This window comes from Tachyglossus aculeatus (genome assembly GCF_015852505.1).
Source record: "Tachyglossus aculeatus isolate mTacAcu1 chromosome 12 unlocalized genomic scaffold, mTacAcu1.pri SUPER_6_unloc_4, whole genome shotgun sequence".
NCBI lineage: Eukaryota > Metazoa > Chordata > Mammalia > Monotremata > Tachyglossidae > Tachyglossus > Tachyglossus aculeatus.
The window spans coordinates 8,127,705-8,133,120 of record NW_024044831.1 but is presented as its reverse complement, the minus strand read 5'-3'; the positions used below and the strand labels follow the sequence as shown (position 1 = coordinate 8,133,120).

Sequence of the window (5,416 nt, the reverse complement as noted above, 5' to 3'; positions counted from 1 at the left end):
CAAAAAAACAGTAGCAATGATATAAGTAGGCGATGGCATCACAGGGTGTAGTTAAACAATCAATATGCTATGGCAATAATAAAATTGGCAGATAATGATGTCACAGAGAGCAGATACAAACTATTAAGTGCTGGAGTAGGGTGGGCCTGTTAAGGGGGGTCAGGGAGCAGAGATACCTGGCGAGAGGAGCGAACAGTCAACTAGCATGGGAGGGCTGAGTAGGTGCGAATGAGGTTGTCGTTAATGTAACATGGTGCTAACAAGGGCTTTTTACCTGGGGGCGGGGGGAGAGTCAGTCAGGACCAGACCGGGAAGTGGTGGATGAGGGGCACTCTAAGGAAGGTCGCCTAAGTGTGGCGGGCGGTGGAAGCAGGGGGGCGCCTGTGGGGGCGCTGTGATGGCGGGCGGGCCTCTCGGGAACGGAGTCCCTGGAGTCAATAGAGGCGCTCTGAGGAGAGGATCTTTCCGGGAGCAGCAAGGCTGCGCGGTGTTCATTCATTAATTCAATCGATCGTATTTGTTGAGCGCCTACTGTTTGAAGAGCACTGTACTAAGCTCTTGGGAAGTATAGGTTGGCAACATAGATGGTCTCTACCCAACAACGGGCTCACAGTCTAGAAAGGGGAGACAGACAACAAATCAAAACATGTGGACAGATGTCAAGTCATCAGAACAAATAGAATTAAAGCTAGGTGCACATCATTAACAAAATAAATAGAATAGTAAACATGTACTCTGTCCTCCAGTGGATCTACGCTACGTAGCCAGCTCTGCATTCAATAAGCACGCAATAAATACCGCTGATTTGTCGGTAGAGTAAATGCTGATCTTCAACTTTGGAACAGACTACAGGCATTCCATTCTATGTGAAAAATTTCCATCTCAGGCCCCTCCCCAGGGCGGCCTTCATGTCCCGGCTCCTCAGGCCATAGATGAGGGGGCTCAGAGCAGGGGGCACCACGGTGTAGAACACGGACACCAGTAGATCCATTGTCGAGAAGGAGACTGAAGGAGGCTTGTGATGGGCAAAGGAAGCAGCAGAGAGAAACAAGATGACGACGCTGAGGTGAGGCAGGCAGGTGGAGAAGGCTTTGGCCCGGCCCTCTGTGGTCGGCATCCTCAGCACTGCCCTGAAGATGTGCGTGTACAAGGCCACGATCGAGACGAAACAACCGAGGAACAGAAACCCTCTGGGGCCCAGAACGGCGATCTCATCACTGTAGCGTCTGGAACAGGAGAGCCGGATAGGGGAGGGATGTCACAGAAGAACTGACGGATAGCGGTGGTGTCACATAAGAGGAGGGAGAAAGTCACGGCGGTGTGGATGCCTCCGTTCAGCCCCCCGCTGAGCCACGAGGCGTCGGCCATCTTCCCAGAGGGCCCTCGGTTCATGATGACCTAGTAGTGTAGGGGGAAGAAGATGGCGGCATAGCGGTCGTAGGACATCACCGTGAGCAGGGCCACTTCGACACCCCCAAAGGTGATTACCAAGAAGACTTGAGAGATGCAACCCGAAACAGATATTTCTCTGTGGTCGGTCAGGGAGTTGTGGATGGATTTGGGGATGGTGACAGAGATGTAGCAGAGATCGAGGATGGACAAGTTCCTGAGGAAGAAGTACATGGGGGTGTGGAGACGCCGGTAGAGGGCGGTGACAGCGACGTGGAGGAGATTCCCCATCAGGGCCGCCAAGTAGACCAGGAGGGACAGCGTGGCATGGACCAGCTGCAGCTCCCGGATCTCCGAGAATCCCAGCAGGAGGAATTCTATCACCGCCATGTGATTAACCATTTCTTCCTTGTGGGGAAATAGGGAATAGGGTCCTGTGGGATGAATGGAGGTGAAAATATTAAGTTATCCATGCACTGTGGCCTAGCGACTAGTGCACGGGCCTGGGAGTCAGAGAACCTGGGCTTTTATCCCGGTTCTGCAATATGTCTGCTCTGTGACCTTGGGCAAGTCACCTCACTCCTCTGGGCCCCAGTTACCTCAACTGCAAAATGAGGATTAAATCCTACTCTTTCCTCCTTTGCATTTTCTCCTCTGCTCCCCTCTATCCAGGGCGTGGCGTCTACAAATTAATAATAATAGCATTTATTGAGCGCTTACTATGTAGCACTGTTCTAAGCTCTAGGGAGGTTACAAGGTGATCACGTTGTCCCACAGGGGGCTCACATTCTTAATCCCCATTTTACAGATGAGGTAACTGAGGCACAGAGAAGTGAAGTGACTTGCCTAAAGTCACACAGCTGAAAATTGACAGAGCAGGTGACAGAGCCGGGATTTGAACCCGTGACCTCTGACTCCAAAGCCCGTGCTCTTTCCACTGAGTCACGCTGCTTCTCCAATTTCTACAATTGAGAAACAGTCAATCAATACTATTGATTGATTGATGGATTGACTATTGGGAAATGCTGTCCTGGCAGGGAAATATTTGAGAAAAATCCCAGCAACTTTAATTTTTCTGCAAAACGAGGAAAGCTGCAACTACAGCTGAACACAACTCCTGCTGTTTTCAGTACCACCGTGTACAATAATAATACTAATACTACTAATAATATTAGTATTACTATATGCCAAGCATTGTTCTAAGCCCTGGGGTAGCTACAAGTAATCAAGTTGTCCCATGTGGGGCTCACAGTCTCAATCCCCATTTTACAGAAGAGGTAACTGAGGCACCGAGACGTTAAGTGACTTGCCCAAAGTAACACAGCTGATAAACAGCAGAACAGGGATTAGAACTCACGACCTCTGACTCCCAAGCCATGATCTTTCCACTAAGCCATGCTGCTTCTCACAATCAATCAGTCAATCGATCAATGGTATTTATTGGCTATTTGCAGAGCACCGTACTAAATGCTTGGGAAAGTATGATACAACAGAATTAGCAGACATATTCCCTGCCCAAATGAGTTTTCAGTCTAACGGATGAGACAGTCATTAATATAAATAAATAAATAAATATGGTACAACTCACCATAACACAGGCCACGGCAGGATGGAGGGCAGGTTAAGACCTTTCAGGGCAGGGTCTCTGCAGCCTTCAAGGGACCCTCAAACTAACAAGCCTGGGAGAAGCAGCATGGCCTAGTGGAGAAAGCATGGGCCTGGACGTCAGGGGAGCTGGCCTCTAATTCTGGCTCTGTGAAATGCTTGCTGTGTGACCTTGGACAACTCACTAAACTTTTCTGTGCCTCAGTTCTTCTCTTCTCCCCCCTTACTTAGACTGCGAGCTCCATGCAGGACAGGGACTGTAACCAACCTAATGAACTTGTAATCTACTCCAGATATTAGAAGAGTAACGGTAGAACAGTGGAATAGAACGGTAATTAGAATAATAATAGTAATATTATACCATAATAATGGTATAGTAATGATGATAATCATACAGTAACAAATAGAGGCAGCGTGGCTTAGTGGAGAGAGCCCGGGCTTGTGAGTTAGAGATCATGGGTTCTAATCCAGTCTCCACCACTCATCAACTGTGTGACTTTGGGCAAGTCACTTCACTTCTCTGTACCTCAGTTCCCTCATCTGTTAAATGGAGATAAAGACTTTAAGCCCCACGTGGGAAAACCTGATTACCTTGTATCTACCCCAGCGTTTAGAACAGTGCTTGGCACATAGTAAGCGCTTAACAAATACGATCATCATCATAAAAAACTCTCTGTTCTCTGCCCCTGCTTCATATCAGAACATATCTCACCAGCCTAGTCACCCCCTGTCCTGTAAACAGTACACTGAGCTTGGTCTAATAGAAAGAGCATAATCCCGGCTTTGCCACTTTCCTGCTGTGTGACCTTGGGCAACCCACTTCGCTTCTCTTAATTTCTTCAGTTTAATGCCCCAATTATTAAAATCAGGAAAATCAAGCTCACCTTCCTCATGAATCTTCCTAGAATAAGGTCTGGAATGAAATGAGAGAGATTTGCTTGCTCGCACTAGACGGTCAGCTCAGTGTAGAAAGAAAATGTGTCTACAGAACAGTACGTGGCATATAGTAGGTGCTTAACAAATGCCATAATAATAATAATTTCTATTATTATTAATAATAATCATATATTAAATTATTATAATAATAAATGCTATTATTATAATTACCGAATCTGTTATATTGTACTTTTCCTGTTGCTTAATTCAGTGTTCTTCACTCAAACACTCAATATATATCACTGATGCCTGCCTCCCCATATACAATGTAAGCTCACTGGGGCAGGGATCATGTCCACCAACTCTGTTATGTTGGATTCTTTCAATCGCTCGTTCAGTGCTGTGCACATAGTGAGCACTGGATTCATTCATTCAATGTATTTTTGAACGCGTACCATGTGCAGAGCACTGTACTAAGCTCTTGGGAAGTACAAGTTGGCAACATATAGAGACTGTCCGTACCCCACAACGGGCTCACAGTCTAGAAGGGGGAGACAGACAACAAAACAAAACAAGTAGGCTGGCAAAAACAAAGCAACTAGGCAGTGGGCAGCGAACGTGTCTACCCACTCCGTACTAGTGTACTCTCCCAAGCGCTTAGTGCAGTGCTCTGCACCCACTAAACAACCATTGATTGATGGATTCTCTCCTTAGATCTCATAATTACCCGGGTCTCAGCCACCGCACTCATGATCAGCAGAAAATGCTCTAGATCTCTGATGGTCTTCCCTTCTGAAACCAAAACTGATGGCAAATACTCTTAGAATAACGTGCTGCACAAACAGAGGAGCCAGTTTTATGAATTCCTTAAGAACATGCGACTCTAATCTTCTCCCATCCCTGGGGATCCCGCCTGCTCACAGAGACTAGGATTCCCAGTGGGCCATTATCTTCAACCTATACAAGCAGAAAAATGGCAAAACTCAAGGGAGAGATTGGTCCACCTAGATTTGTCTGCCTAGATTTATAATAATTATTAATATTATTATCATTGATGATGCATTCGTTAATCACTCACTAGTTTATTATATTTGTTTAGCACTCTGCTATTATTATGGTATATATTAAGCACTCATTATATTATTCTTATGGCATTTGTTAAGCACTCATATTGTTATCATCATGGCATTTGTTAAACACTCACTATATTATTATTATGGCATTTGTTAAGCACTTACTAAATTTTTATTATACAGCACTCACTATATTATTATTATGGCATTTGTTAGGCACTTAAAATATTCTTATTATGGTATTTGTTAAGCACTCACTATCTTTTTATGGGACTTGGTAAGCACTCATTATGTTATTATTATGGAATTTGTTAAGAACTTACTATATTATTATTGCGGTATTTGTTAAGCACTCACTGTATTATTATTACGGCATTTGTTAAGTCTTTACTTTATTATTATTATTGTGATATTTGTTAAGCAGTCATCCTATCATTATGGAATTTAATAATAATAACAATAATAATAATAAT

At 44.8% G+C, this 5,416-nt stretch overlaps 1 pseudogene; it reads right to left on the bottom strand.

Annotated features, from left to right (window-relative positions):
- Positions 1-862: 862 nt before the first annotated feature.
- On the bottom strand, positions 863-4,621 carry LOC119921716 (annotated as a pseudogene).
- Positions 4,622-5,416: the final 795 nt, after the last annotated feature.